Source organism: Lactuca serriola, chromosome 8, assembly GCF_051521515.1.
Source record: "Lactuca serriola cultivar US96UC23 chromosome 8, Lser_US96UC23_V15, whole genome shotgun sequence".
NCBI lineage: Eukaryota > Viridiplantae > Streptophyta > Magnoliopsida > Asterales > Asteraceae > Lactuca > Lactuca serriola.
This window is the reverse complement of record NC_136415.1, coordinates 92,292,769-92,308,361: the sequence shown is the minus strand read 5'-3', so window position 1 is coordinate 92,308,361 and position 15,593 is coordinate 92,292,769. Positions and strand designations below refer to the sequence as shown.

General features: G+C 41.1%; 1 long non-coding RNA gene across 1 annotated transcript; it reads right to left on the bottom strand.

The window, feature by feature from the left end:
* Positions 1-6,963: 6,963 nt before the first annotated feature.
* On the bottom strand, positions 6,964-9,330 carry LOC145070327 (uncharacterized). Its single transcript, XR_013689898.1, has 2 exons — positions 8,769-9,330; positions 6,964-7,151 (listed from the first exon to the last, which is right to left on the bottom strand). It is a non-coding gene; the product is annotated as an uncharacterized LOC145070327 (long non-coding RNA).
* Positions 9,331-15,593: the final 6,263 nt, after the last annotated feature.

Here is a 15,593-nt window from a genome sequence, read left to right as displayed (position 1 = left end):
CATCCTTATTATGTTCTCTTTTAGGGTTGCATGATTAGCGAGTACGCTGGGCGTACAAGGTGTACGCTGCGCGTACTCGTGCGCTTCATTTGGACGCGTTCATGTAACGCCCCGTCTTTGGTATGATGCTTTCGTGGTTTTTATTTAGAAGTTTTATTGAGGGACTCGGCGAGTAGGGTCGAGTTTTCATGCACGTGTTAGTTGGCGACTCGGCGAGTCCATATTCGGGACTCGGCGAGTCTGCCTGTCTGGAAGAAACCCTAAATCCCCGGGTTGCTCACTATTTAAGAAATGCTTTGTGACCCCAAACTCGCCTCCTTTACCCTCAGAGAGCTATGAGAAAACCCTAATCCATCCCTTGTTGGTTTTAAGTGCTTTTGTGTGGATTTTGAAGGCTTGAAGAAGAAGAAGAAGAAAGGAGCAAGGAGAAGAGGTGTGGAGCAAAGATCTAAGGGCAAAATCAGAATTCATTGAGGTATTTCTCAGATTCCTTCTGTTTTATGCTTTAAATCTTCATTAGAACTCTTCTAAGGCTAGTTTGATGCATTTTCTAAGCCCTATAGTTGTATGGATGCCTTTATGGGACGAGATATCCCTAGATCTGTTCATTTAGGAGTTGTAGAGCCCGGATCTGTTGCCTTTTTGGAGATACCTTCCATAAGAACCCTAGATCTACTCTTCTAAGTGCCTTTTTAGCCTTTATCTCCTTTTTCATGTGTATGTACACGTAAATTTGGAAACTTTACATGGTGGATCAGCTTATTGGACTCAGATCTATCATTTGTATGCGTTGGATTCAAGCAGAATCGAGTTTAGAGTAGTTGCATGGAGGTGACTCGGCGAGTCGGAAGAACGACTCGGCGAGTTAGGTCGCGAGTCCCGTTTTTCCCCTTTTTGAGTGTTGTCGAGTGGAAGCTGTGAGTAGTAGAGTGGACTCAGTGAGTTGGAGAGCAGACTCAGTAATGGAGGGACTCGACGAGTTGTTCATACAACTCGGCGAGTCCAAGGCAATCTTCTTAAGCTCAGGAACAGCTCGTCGAGTTGTTCATATGACTCGGTGAGTCGGATGCAGATTGTCTGAGTTCTTGGATCGAGAGAGTACTCGTCGAGTAGATGCCATACTCGACGAGTAGCCACGAGTGGGGTTGTGAAATGAGACTAGAGACTCGGCGAGTTGGCGGCCCAACTCGGCGAGTCAGGTCAACTGTGGGTTGGCTTTGACCGGGAGAGTTGACTTTGACCAAGGGTAAAAGAGTCATTTTACCCCAGCGCAGTGTTTAGTATTTGATTGAGTGTGTTTATGGACTTGTAGCCGGGGAGATACCGGAGCAACAGCAGTTAGCTTCCAGAGCCATTCACACAGCAGCCAGTTCACGAGGTGAGTTTCCTTCCAGTAGTAACGGGTCTAAGGCCATAATGCCGGCCCGTTTAGCTAGCAGTCAGCTTCGGACCTCGATCCGATGTAGTAGTTAGTATGTTTGATGCCTTCGTGGTTCAGACAGGATATGTATTTATGCCAGTTGATATGTTTATGCTATGTTCAGTCAGCTTCGGACTTCGGTCTGATGTAGGGGACAGAGGTCCAGTCAGCTTCGGACTCCGGTCCGATGTAGGGGACGTAGGTCCCAGTCAGCTTCGGACTTCGGTCCGATGTCTCAGTCAGCTTCGGACTTCGGTCCGATGTCCTAGTCAGCTTCGGACTCGGTTCGATGTAGGGGACGAAGGTCCCAGTCAGCTTCGGACTTCGGTCCGATGTTCCAGTCAGCTTCTGACTTCGGTCCGATGTAGGGGGCAAGGCCCCGGTTAGCCGAACTTCGGTCCGATGCAGTGGGCAAGGCCCAGTATGTGCTTTATATGTTTGTGTGGTATGTGGTAGTTTGGGGGAGCTCACTAAGCTTCGTGCTTACAGTTTCAGTTTTGGTTTCAGGTACTTCCGCAAGCAAAGGGAAGAGCTCGGGATGATGGCATCGCACACACCACAGCTACAGTTTTTATCCTGGGAGTTGATCAGTTATCTTAGATATGTTTTGAGACAGTCATGACACCGCCTTCTCATTTGTATTTTAGTATGGTTTTGAGATTTGCTACGCATGGTTTTAATATGATAATACTCCGTTTTATGATTTTGGTTATATTAAAAATGAAATTTTTGGGTCGTATTTTTGGGTTGTTTCAGTTCACCCTCAGGTACGCTGGGCGTACCCAAGGTTACGCGGGGCGTAACCGGTCCAGACCTAAAACCCTAATTCTTTTGGAGGGCTATAAAAGGAATGTGTGGCTCGACTTCTCAGCCACCATCCCTCATAGAGAAACCCTAAAGAGAGTGTGCAACCGTTCTTAGGCCATTTGTGAGTATTCTAAGCTTGGTGGTGCCATTTCAAGGTAGCAAAGGAGAAGAGGAGCTCATTGGGGAAGGCTAGAAGTGGTATTCAAGTGTAGATCTGAGCTTAGCAAAGGTTGAGGCTTCATTTCAAGGTAAAAAGCTCGGATTTTTTCCTATAGTTCTTGTAATATGCTTCATGTACCATTTTCTAGGGTTTCAGTCCCAAAGGTGGAGACTTTTGAGCAAATTGTCTCCATAAGCTTAGATCCTTCGTATTTCTTGTCTATTTTGAGTTGTAGACTCATAAAAATGCAATCTTGGTCGTGAACATTACACCATGCATGAGATCTAGGCCCTTGAGTTGGAATAGAGTGATGTTATGAAGTGTTGGAGCCTTTACAGCCATGCCAAGGCTTAAAGGTCTCGACTTTATGGGTATAGACGCATAAACAGAGCCGGATCTAGAAGTTAGAGTAATGGATTAACCGATTAAGACCAGAAATGAGGAATGCTAAAGTCTGATGGTTACGCTGGGCGTAACTTCCAGTACGCGCAGCGTACTGGGTGGAGACCTTGATCCATGGGTTGGTGATGTACGCCCCGCATACTCGTAGGATTGACTTTTGTTGACTTCTTAGGGTTTTGGTCAACATGAGGACTTTGGGTCAAAGAGGGGTAAAATGGTCTTTTACCCTCTGAGGATTGGTGTTAAGGGGTAAAAGTGTTGTTATGAAAGTCTTTGAGTATTAATATGATATTTTTATGATTAGGCGAGGTAGAGTCGTTATTGGATTTTGGGAGATAGCGAGTACGCGAGATCTTAGACTTTTCACGAGGTGAGTCTTCTCACTATACGTACCTTGACTGGTATTCTGAGTTGACCAGAGGGTCTTATGTGCTATGTATGAGATTATGTGTTATAGTTGAGATTTTATATTATGTGTTATTTGTATGCTATATGACTATATAGACCGGACCGGAGGGTCCAACGATTCAGACCGGGCCAGAGGGCCCAATGAGCTATGACCGGACCGGAGGGTCCAACTAGCTGCGGGGCTGGAGGGTCCCGTTGAGACATCTTGACAGGAGGGTCGGGTTAGCCTCGAGAGGCGTATTTGTGGTATGTGGTATATTGGGGAACTCACTAAGCATGATGCTTACAGTTGTTGTGTTTGATGTCTCAGGTACCAGCGAGGACCGTGGGAAGGCGACGGCTTGACTCGTACACACTCACACCGATGGAGTTCACTTTTGAGAGATCTTGGGAATTTGTTTTGAAAACACTATTGTTTCGGATTTGAAATTATGATGTGATATACATTTTGTGGTTTTAAAAATAAAAATTTTAATTGGGATTTTACGTTGTTACTGAATCCCTCAAACCAGGGCTCTGATACCAACTTGTAACAGCCCAAAATACGGGCCAAAAATTTCATTTTAAATTACACACTTTACAAAACATTTGAAAATAAATAACATTCGATCCTATCATTTCTTAAAACATGTTATGTGTCTGAAAGCCAAAATATGAAATCAACCATAGTGACAGAGTACAAATCCCAGAACAATATCATAGTGCGGAAAACAAGATGTGTGTATGATGTGCCGCTACCGCGTCAACTCCTTCCCCTTCGCCGAAGAGGTACCTGAAATCAAAACTATAAACCGTAAGCACAAAGCTTAGTGAGTTCCCCCAACGTACCACATACCAAACAATCACATGACATACATACTGCCAGGTAATTCTGGGGTGCCCGACTCACCCGGTACGACCATTCTTGGGTGCCGACATACCCGTGCGGCCATTCTGGGGTGTCGTCCTACCCGTGTCAAGCCATTATGGGGTGCTGACCTACCCATGTCAATCCATTCTTGGGTGCTGACCTACCCATCGGTCCTAACAACCGAACTTGGGGACTATTCCCCTCCTGATACTGCTATCTCATATATCACATCAAGCCAACATATAAACATATAATCACGTACTGTCAGACAAATCTGGGGTGCCTGACCTACCCTTCGGTCCTGACAACCGATCTCTACTACTATCATATATCATGCTAGCATACAACATATCAGGTAGTAGCAAACCTAGATGATATCACTAAGACACTCATCTAACATACAACTCCTACTGGTGGGCCGACATTGTGGCCGTAGACCCACCGCTACTGGAAGGTAACTCACCTCGAAGTAGCTGCTGATCTGCGCGGGAACTGTCTGTCTACTACTGCTGCTGCTGCTTCGGAAATCCTTCGGCTGCAATTCCTACGAAACACTCAATCAAACACTGCTAACCGCCCTTAGGGTAAAATGACCATTTTACCCCTAACCAAGTCAAAAGTCAAAGTCAAAGTCAACTTCCAGTTGACCCGACTCGCCGATTTGGCTAGCTAACTAGTCGAGTCCCTATCCAGTCAATTGTCCTCACTCTCGTCCCTACTCGTCGAGTTAGGCATGACTCGACGAGTTCTCCTTCCATACAGATATCTAATATTCCTTCATTCAACTCGCCAAGTTGTATGAACAACTCGTCGAGTTCATCTTCATCCGATGAACACTCTGGTCTGTGACTCACCGAGTTGTATGAACAACTCGTCGAGTCTGTTCTTGAGGCAAGAAGGTTGCCTTGGACTCGCCGAGTCAGGGCATTGACTCGCCGAGTCCCTCCATTACTGAGTCTAGCTTCTGATTCACTGAGTCCACTTGTAGCTCGCTGATCCCACTCGGCATAACTCAAAAGGGGAAAAATCGAGGACTCGCAACTCGACTCACCGAGTCCGAAGGACGACTCGTCGAGTCGCATGCATGCAATTACTATATACTCAATTCTGCTTGAGTCCAGTGCATTCCATTCATGGATCTGGGTTCTTAGGGCTTGATTATCACGTAAAGTTTCCAACTTTACGTGTAAATAAACACCAATGAAGGTTTTAGGTCTCAAAATGCACTAAAAGAGTAGATCTAGGGCTTCCATGCAATATAGCTCCATAAAGCCAATAGATCCGAGCTCCTAGAGCCTAATCATGCCTAGATCTGAAGTCCCTTAACATTATAAGCTCATTTCTCAAAGATCAATACTAGAAGAGGCCTTAAAATGACTATCATAAGCTCTTAATGAGATAATAATGAAGGAACAGAGAGGGTTTCGAGTCTAATACCTCTAGAAGCTCTGAAATGGCACAAAGATTATGGATCTTCTTCCTCTCCTCTTGATCTACCTTCTTCTTCTCTCCAAAACTTCAAGGAATTGCACCAAAAGCACTCAAATTACTAAAATAAGGGTTAGGGCTTCAAGGGGGGTGTTCTGGACGCAATGGGGGCAGTTATGAGGCACAAAACGATGTTTAAATAGGGTGCAACCCTTTGAAATTAGGGTTTCTTCCAGACTGGCGGACTCACCGAGTCCAGGATATGGACTCGTCGAGTCGCCAACTTAAACGTGCTCGATATCCCGATCCTACTCGGCGAGTCGGGCCTACAACTCACCGAGTTCCAGCTAAAAATGCAAAAATACTTAGTTTAAATTACATACCAGGAACCAGGTGCTACAGGTTTTGTCAGTAGGACTTCAGCAGTGTGAGGTGAGTTTTCCTCCAATAGGAAGGGGTCTAAGGCATCAATGTCGGTCCACATATGTAGTTACAGTATGTTGAGGTAAGCCCGATGTTGGGTTAGCCCGATGCAGTTTATATGTTTCTAAACCTCGGTCCGATGTCGGGGCGGTCCCGAGAAGTAGTTATGTATGCTTGATGTCTTTGTGATTCATGCATGTTTAGGTTATGTGTTATATGTCCGGGCTTCGGTCCGATGTTGGGCAAGCCCGATGCAGGATATGTGGTTATGTTATATGTTTATGTTTATGTTATGTTCAGTTTATTTATTCTGGACTTTAGTCTGATACCGGGCGGGGCCCAAGTTATTCTGGACTTCGTTCTGATGTCGGGCGGGGCCCGATGCAGTGGGCAGGGCCCAAGTTATGCCAGACTTTGGTCTGATGTCGGGCGAGTCCCGATGCAGTGGGCGATGCCCAAGTTATGCCGGACTTCGATCCGATACCGGGCGGGACCCGATGCAGTGGGTCAGGCCCAATATGTGATATATGTGTTATTGTATGGTATGTGGTAGTTTGGGGGAGCCCACTAAGCTTCGCGCTTACGGTTTTCAGTTTTGGTTTTAGATACTTCGTTTTCAGAGGAAAGGAGCCGGCTCGATCGCAGCGCATCACACTATGTTTTCCGCACATGAGATTCTTTGGGATTACACTCTGATATGGTTTTATGATACTATGTTTTGATTGATGACACTTTGGTTTTGACATGAAATATTATTATGAATGTTTTTATACAACTGGTTTTATGTAACAACTTAATTAAAATGAAATTTATGGTCTTGAATTTTGGGATGTTACAAAAATTCCTCCAGAACTTCATCTTTAGTCCCTGATAAAGGTGATGTTAAACAATCTGGAATACGAGTGTTACACAACTACTATTCTGAATGCGATAATAACAGCTTCGATTTCACCTTGCTTGCAAGTCAAACTAGAGATTCACTAGTAAGCACAGATTGATAAATTTGTAAAGGATCTTCTCCGGGAAGATGGGTATCAACGAGTACAATGTGTAACATCCCAAAAATACAGTCTAAAAATTTTGTTTTCATTTAATAATAAAACCATAGTCATCGAACATCATATAAAAATCATAGACAGTGTATCTCAAAATATCGTAACAATTGTCAAACTATCAAAGTATAAACATCCCAGGTTGAACAGATGGTGTATGCACTGCAACATTCCCGAGCTCCTCTTTTGAAAACTGAGTACCTGAAACCAAACTGAAACTGTAAGCACGAAGCTTAGTGAGCTCCCCTAAACTACCACATACCATACAATAACATATAAATAAATGTTGGGCCTTGCCCACTGCATCAGACCGAAGTCCGGAAACTGCATCGGACCGAAGTCCGGGACTAACCAGGGCCTTGCCCTCTGCATCGGACCGAAGTCCGAAACTGACTGGGACCCCGTCCCCTGCATCGGACAGAAGTCCGGAACTAACTGCATCGGACTGAAGTCCGGAACTCACTGGGACCCCGTTCCCTGCATCGGACCGAAGTCCGGAAATTGACTGAACATAGCATAGCATAAACAGATCAACTAGTATGAATACATATACTGCATACTGCATCGGACCAGAGTCCGGAACACGTAACACAAAACATGCTTGAATCACAAAGACATCGAGCACTCTAACTACTGCATCCGACCGAGGTCTGGAACTACTGCTAACTAAACGGGTCGGCATTGTGGCCGTAGACCCGTTCCTACTGGAAGGAAACTCACCTCACGCTGCTGAAGTCCTGCTGACAAAACCATAGCTGCTGGATGACAGACTCCCGATTTTTCAATATCAAAATAACACCCAATTAATAATTGGATTCCACTACATAACTATAAATACATACTTTGGATAATTACTACATTACCCCTAGTTTGGCTTACCCAAGCCTAAGGCCCAATCCATAGGCCCAAAGTCAACTAGGGATCAAAGCCCAACATATGGCCCAACTTTCCAAATTGGGCCCTCTACATGGACTTCCCTTAAGGCCCAATTGTGCAGTCCAGTCCAACATGTCTTATTCTAAGGGCCCAATATCATACAACCATCTAGGCCCAAACTATGGCCCAATTTTCCAAATTGGGCCCAATCCTTCATATGGGCCTTACCCTAAAGCCCAACTAATTACTCTAGTCCATTTAATTATTTTTGGATGGCCCATTAATAAACCAATTACTAAAGCCCAATCGAAAGGCCCAACTCAAGGCCCAAGTGAAACTAGGGTTTCACATAAAATGACAATTAGGGTTAAATGTTTCTTACTTATCCCATTAAGGGCTTAATCCATTAAGGACTTTACCCTACTAGATAAATGATATGAACTAATTTGGGCTTCATACATAATTCCATTACCAATGGCCCAAATGTAGGTCCAAATAAGTCCAAGGCCCAATTACTCAAGATTAGGGTTTTATAAATCCTAATTAAGGTTTTTCACCCAAACAGGGCCCAATAGGCCCAAAACTAATCCTTGAGCCCATTAGGGTTTTGCTAGTGGGGCACCACCTACTACCACCTCCAGGAGTGGTGGTCTACGGCAGCACACGGCGGCGGCCACCACCTTCCGGTGGTGGTTACTATTATTTTTATTATTAACCAAACTAATTACAATTACAATGATTCATCCAAACACAATCACACACACTAACACACACTAACTAATACACACACAGCCACACCATGGTGGCCGGTGGTGGCTCGTGGCGGCAGCCACCACCTCACGGTGGTGGTGGTGGTGGTGGTTGTTCTCATTTTCCGAATAAACAAGCCACACCAAACATCACTTAACTGAAATAAACAAACACACTAAGATAGACACCCACCGAGCAGCTCTTCATCGATCTTGAAGGGGGATTGACGGTGGCAGCAGCCACCATGGCCGGCTGCCATGGTGGTTCGTCACAACCCAACTCGACAGAAGGGAAATCCACGCGAACACGACAACCTCTTCGGGGTGGCGACGATTACCGAAGCAAACAGGAGCGAGCCAGCGGCAGCGGATGAGGCTGGGGGTTTTGCTCGCCACCGGAAACAACCGCAAATAGAAACTGACTCGGTTTCTCACCGCCCACGGGACGAACGTCGACCTAGCAATCCTTGATTTCGCCAGCAGCAACCACCGTCACTCGAATGGTGGTTCCTACTCCGTCAGCGGTGACGAGCAACACGACGATGTCTAGTATGCCGCCCTTCACTTGTTGCGACATCCCCGTAATCTGACAGTCTTCAACTTTGCCGACAACATGATTCACTGGTGGTCGTTCGGAGTCTTGGAGCTTCGACTGATCGGGAAGGTAAGAGGGAGTTGGGTGGTGACGGCGGCTGGAGGAGTGGAGGGATAAGGGTGGCGGCCGCTTCCATCATTTAGGGTTAGGGTTTGGACTAAGAAGCCATTGGCTATATACCCCATCCATTTCACAGCTTTTCCATATTTACCATTTTGGTCCCTCCTCATGGAGTCCTTTCAAATTAAATCAAATATTTATCCTTTTGCCCCTGATTCCATTATTCTCTTTCATAATAAGTCCTAACAATTACCAAACGTACCCCCGTTTCTAAAAATCTTCTCAAATCAAATTTGTAATTTACTAAACCACCCTCGACTATCAAAATTCTTCAGAAATTAGTCCGTAAATTACATTTATAAATTTATTTATTTATTTATTTTAACGGGCGTTACACAATGTCTCCCAATTTGATACTGATGATATTTTCGGGCATGTTTTTTAATGGCTGAGAGAGAGAGGGGGATAGAGAGAGACCCTTTTCTATACTAAACAATAATAAAAACTTTTAAAAATAAAAGAAAAATCGAAAATAAATACACTAAGGATATTATAGTCATTTCAACTTTTGAAGAGACCAAATACACAAGGAAACTAGCTCGAAAGGACCACCAATCCAAAAAAGTTGGGGTTTGGACCAAAACCTAGAAAAAATGCATAGCACAATAACCATTTTCGCACTTGTGTCTTTTAAAATTTAACTAGGATTGTCCGTGAGTAGTTTTAAACTTGCACATTTCATTCCTGATTAACGATTTTTTGTTGCGATTTTAGTCCGAGTCATACCCAAAATGACCATACTGCCCTTGTATATTTATTTTTCAATTAACCTTCTATTATTTATTATTATTATTTATAACGTAAAAAATAAACTCACTCCCACCACCCAAATCAACCCACCCTTCTAAACCTAAGAACACTCCATTTTCTCTCTGCATCACTCACACCACCTCATCTCTCTACTCAAAATCTCACCGGAGACCATCACCTCCAACATCATCCTCCTTCGATGACCATTACATCATTGACGTCATCTTCTTTTTTCAAGCATCAAAAACAACCTCACTTCTTTGAAACACGGACATTAACCTTAATAATTAATTCTCTTTCACTCACCCTCTCTCTCTCTCTCAAGTCCGGTATACATCACACACCGTCGTCATCTCCTACCACTCATCACCCTCTACCCTCACATTATTCCTTCTAAAAACCATAAATCTGTAAAATCATTGTAACATCCAGATGACAAGGTAATTTCAATCTCAACCATATGTTTAGATAATATTGCATTTTGACCCTTAGGTTTGAGGAAGGTTGCTAGATTGGCCCATAGTGACAATATAGTAATTTTTACCAGGATTCGTACACTGAGCGTATGTTATGTACGCTAGGCGTACTATGGCGCACCCTAGTACATTTAGCATACACCTCATACACGAGGCGTACGTAAAGAAAGTGCAAACAGTAATTTTTAGGGTTTGGTCCATATATAAACCCCATTATAGCCTCATTTCTCATTATTTCATCAACCTCCTTCTATGAAAACCGACCCCAAGAAAACCCTAAATGAGAAAAGTGCATTTTGATCCCATTGGAGTGTTTTGGAGGTGTTCTTGAAGAAGAATAAGGTGGCAAGGAGAGCTTGGAGCTTGGAAGCATCTTGGATATGAGATTACCTTCTTGTTAGCAACCTCCAAGAGGTATAAAGTTCGCAACTTGATCACTCCATCTTGTAGATCTAGACAATTTTCCTTTAAGACACTTTTTGTCCCAAATATGGTGATTCTTGCGAATGGAATGTTTTTGACCCAATAAGTCATCCTTTCAGACTCAAAGAGGGGTATTAAGTCACAAAAATATGGTATTGATTGTTAGTTTTGCTCCATGCATGTTATAGAAGGTCTTAATGCATTAAGATGTTGAGATTTTAGGTTTAAGCACTTAATGGACATGCAAAGTCATAAAGTTGGAAACTTTATGACTCTTGAGGGTATTTCGGCTTTGGATCTGACTTTGGACGTGAATATTTGGAGTATTAAGTTATTAATGGGGAAAGGGTTGAACTAGCGCGTACGCTGGGCGTACCAAGTGGCACGCTGCACGTACGCGGTCAGCATCCCGTAATCTGGTCAAACACCAAGTACACCCCGCGTATAGAAGAGTACGCCTAACGTACTCGGCTGGGTCGACTCGATTGGGTTGGCTCGCTGGGTTAACTCGGCTAAGTGTTGACTTGACTTCTGACCGTTGACTAAGTTTGACCAAGGGTATTTTGGGGGAAAATATTATTAATGGATAATGTTTTGACATTTAGGATTTTGGGTTGAGTCGGTATTTGGAAGCAGAGTATTGATCAACTATTCGTCAGATTGTGAAGTGATTTTTCCTCATTGTACTTATGGGTCGAAGGCATCGAGGTCGACCCATTGGATTGATATCTTGTTATACATTGATTTATCATAAGTTGAGTTTGGGATAGATCTGTATGATTATATAATAGTTTTTGATATGCGTAGACCGGTAGATCTGTAGGACTACCTGTGATTACTGGTTGCATGATTGTATGTCCGTTGAATATGTTTGTTATCTGTTATATGTCGACATATTGTGTTGGGTTAAGACTTTACTACTATGTGCGTGAGTCAACAGACTGGGGGTATTCTAGTCCGATGACTGAATGGGCCCGTTGTATATTGGTATTCCATTCCGATGACTGAGTGGACATGTTGTATATTGACATTCCAGTCCGATGACTAATTGGGCCAGGTGTAATCTAGCCTGATGGTTGTGGACCCGTGGGTATTCCAGTCCGAGGACTGATTGACCCAACATGCTTGCTTGTATATGATATGTGTACTATATGGTAGTACTTTGGCGGAACTCACTAAGCATTGGCTTACAGTTTTTGGTTATGGTTTCAGGTACTTCATAGGACCATGGCAAGGCGAATGAGTGATCGTACACATCTTGGGTTTTATGTTGTCGATCTTGGGAGACTCTGATTTTAAATAATATTTTGGAAATAAGGGTTTTGTAAACAATTTCATTAGTAAATGGGTTGTTTTGAAAAGTATAAATTGGTTGTGATTTTTGAGATGTTACAATCATGGAACAAGAACAACCACCATTAACGTTGGAAAAAAGGCTACCCACCACCGTCTTTGGAATCACCATTGAACGCCGCCTTAGATCTATATCATTGCTAATTAAAACCCCTCCATTTATTGTGATAAGAATCAAACCTACCCACAATCCTTGAAGGTTTGATTTCGGTGTGATGGTGGTGTATCTATTTTCTAAAATCACTCCTTTTCTCTTTCTTTCAAAAAATCGGTTTTAGATCTAGGGTATACCCATTTACTTCTTCAAATGAATGATTTCAGGACTCCAAATGAATGATTTTCCCTCATATAATTTTTCAGATGGTTGAAGATTTGAGATTTATTGGTTATCATTTTTAGTGTGATGTGTGTTTTTATGCGTATGGCATGTGTTATAAAGGGTGAGAGAGTAGTCTTCGGTGGATGAGATTCAATCGTTGAAGGTGAGACGGTGGGTGGTGATGGTGTGCTAGAAAATATGTATGGTGAAGAAGGTAAGAGGGGAATGTAAGAGTTGGTGAGACCCACTAAATTATAAATTACATAATTCATTTTTTTAATTACTAAATAATAAATAAATATTAAAAAGCTGAAAAGGAAAAGATAAATAGCAAAATAATCATTTTATGTGTACCAGAGATGTAGTATGTAACTTTTAATGATACAAGTGATGGTTCGAATTAATTTTTAAAAATAAGGATTAGACGTATAATTTTGACACATGCACCACCGACTAACCGTATAATTTACTCTTAAATAAACAAATATAAATATTCACAAATGATTCATCAAAACATTTTGGGTGGTTTACAAACGATTCATCAAAACATTTTAGGTGCGTTTATGTGCTACATAATCCAATTAGTGTAGTTGGACATGAATAGAATGGCGAGGAATATGAAAGATTTGAAATGGAATTGTTTTAAAATATATGGAATTTTCCGAAAGTTAAATTCGAAAATCAAAGCAACAACTCATAATTATAGATTTTGATTTGGTTCTAACATGGTGTGCATGTGTCTCCACATAATTACATTTTAAACAAATAAATAAAATGTCAATTTTGATCATCCCCACCCACACACGCCACCTTCTTTTAATTTAATTTAAAGTATTATAAAATAATTTCGAGTTATGAATATAACTTATGGATGGAATCGTATCTTTGATTCGTTTTTCTCTCGTGTTTTTTATGTTTTGTCTTTGAAACTTATCTACCTGCCCTTTAAGTTCATAGGACTAACCATTATAGATTATACACTCTTATACGATCCTTAATATAAAATCTAATTAGAAAACGCACTCCAATCAAATGAAAACTTGTAAAGTATAAAAAATATTCAAAATTCATGTTCACCATATCTACAAAAAAAAAATATAATAAAAAATATTCACATATGTTAAAATAATAATAAAACGTATAGATGGACTAGTACTTTTGACGTGTAGTCCATATTATACATGCAAATCGTCTCCGATTTAAGTTGGCTCAGGTTACAATGCAACCCACAAAGCTCATTAGTTGGCCATTTGTCAAACTTCTTTAAAAACCAATATAAGAAAACTTCACAATCTCTTTTATAGTTGGATTGTTGTGGTATATATGTTGCATTCATAAATGTGAGTGTGAAACTCTTTATGGATATTTCATTGGTATGTTTGATACCCTAATACTGGAAAACCACTAATTTTTTTTGAAACAGGATCGCATAGCAACTAATCAAGGTTCATATTCTGAAAAATAATTACTATACCAGGAACTATCATAAATAGCAAGTGCGAACGACCATAAATTCAAAACCCCAAAATATATGCTATATTAATGGAATGTATAGGTACATAAATGGTTGGAATTAACATATTATTAGAGCATATTATGTTAAAGAAGTCACTAATAATTATGTATTGTAATCAAAACACAAGTATATCGTATCTCATTCAGATCAAGTTGGGTAAAGGCTTCCATCAAGCATGCCACACAAATCTTTATATCGGTGTTAAAAGTTGACGGTATAACTATCTACCGATCATCATTAGGCATTCACTCTAGAAGCAAGGATACTCTTATCATAATGTTTTTTCGATTAACACATGTATTAAAGAGAGTAAGTAATCTAACTAAATGCTTATTATATAATGATAGCCGGAAAATATATAAAACGTGCATCACTATCTAACTGGACATCCTCAATGTCCCAATATAGAAGCATCCAAAACTCCATTAGCGGCTCACAGACGAAATATCGGTAATTAAACAATACCAAAGCATCACACTTCAGATATAGATTGTCAATGTTATCGTCCTTGCAATATCCAAAGGTGGTGATATTACGTGTGTCCTTTCTTTCCATTTGATCTATACCTATGGAGACTTCAACCAAATAGAAACATGTGTTGCTCGTTCTATACACCTAAGTACCAAAAGGTAGGGGTTTGGTATTCTAATTGGGAAACCTCAATGATGTCATCATTATCTGAGGATAAATGGGAACATATACTATCTATATGTACGATGTAGTCATGGGTGTGATGGAGATGAACCTTTTGTTGACATCTCGTCGTACCTGCTTTTATCGCAACTCAAAATGAGGTGATATATGAAGGGAAATGCAAGTTGATTGTATGAGAGACGATGCTCTTCTATCTGGTGTTGGTGTTAGAGGTAAATCATCACGATCAATCCATACAAAGTTATAAGACCACCACGCAGTACACCACTCATCCAGTGTCAATTCTAACTTCACTATAGGCTGATTATCCTCCTAATACAATTTTACATAAATCGTTAACTACAAATATATAGTTAATATGGCACATATATATATATATATATATATATATATATATATATATATATATAAATAACCATACCCAACAAACATTAATGACTACATCACATTGAGTCTTTCGTAATTATTTTAGCTTGGACCATGTTATGGCCTAAGCGATCATATTTCGTTGTCGGGTACCAAAGACAATGCTTATTGAAAAACTCTTTAAAATCCAGATTTGTCAAATTCATGTCTCATGATATTAGCAAACAAAAAATATTAAAAATATAATTTATATACACTGTATTTTACCTTGAAAACGTATATAAATCTGTTTAGGTTGTACATCAATTTTTTGAGGTTTATGTTTTTTTTACATTGATGGGATGAATAGGGCCATGAAAGTTTGTAAATATCATTTTCAATTGATTGTATAATTGTTCCCAAATTATTGTGGCCCTATGATATATGTGTCACAAAAAAAACAATTA